An 811-nucleotide genomic window follows, 5' to 3' on the forward strand; every position below is an offset into this window, starting at 1 on the left:
AACAGGCGTGAAGTGGAAGCAATTCCGCGTTTCGTCTGATGAGTGTGGTGCCGGAAGCCTAATTTTAGTCCCTTTCTCTTTCCACCCTTTTGTTGAGAGGAAAAGTAGATTTGACGGAAGGAGACGCATAGGAAGGGGAAATGTCCTCTTTATGTGCGTCTCCTTCTCCGTCAATTAAAGGTAGGCAACACATCTGCAATTGCGGATGTCTATGGGCAGCGGTAGCTTTTCATTTCGGTGGATCCAGGTGGCCGCTTGCTAGTTTGCCACCTTATATTATAAAAAAAATACTAATATTATAAATGCGAAAGTTTAGATGGATGGATGTTAGAGTTTGTAGCCTAAACTGCTGAACATATCTCGATAAAATTTGGTATAGATGCAGAGGATAGTCTGGAACTGAAAAACACATAGGCTACTCGATTTTGTTTTTTTTTTAATTCCACTCGGATGGAGTCATGGGCGAAAGCTAGTTATTTAATAAAAATAATAGAAAAACGCAAAAAGAGTAAGACAAAATATATGTCTGTGTGTCTAGTGTGTAAGTTTTTTTATTTTAAATCAACATCTACAAACAGTTGGTCCGTACTATTTTTTTTTATAGTTTATAACTTTTTTTTAATGTTTGTTGCGTAATCCTTGTGCTACATTAATGAGTTCCTTTTATAATATAACTTATTTCTTACTGATTTACAAATTCGATAGTTTTTTAAATAACTATTTCCGTATATTTGCAGGTATCGTCGCGCTACCTGGCGCAGCTGCTGGACGCGCACCCCGACCACCCCTTCAGCAAGGAGTACGCGGCCAA

General features: G+C 38.3%; 1 protein-coding gene across 1 annotated transcript in view; it reads left to right on the forward strand.

The window, feature by feature from the left end:
- The window catches only part of LOC106110258 (coatomer subunit epsilon), a gene marked incomplete in the record, with an annotated part of 5,124 nt that overhangs the window by 3,623 nt on the left and 690 nt on the right, over positions 1-811 (forward strand).

Source organism: Papilio polytes, unplaced genomic scaffold, assembly GCF_000836215.1.
Source record: "Papilio polytes unplaced genomic scaffold, Ppol_1.0 DF824247.1, whole genome shotgun sequence".
Lineage (NCBI taxonomy): Eukaryota > Metazoa > Arthropoda > Insecta > Lepidoptera > Papilionidae > Papilio > Papilio polytes.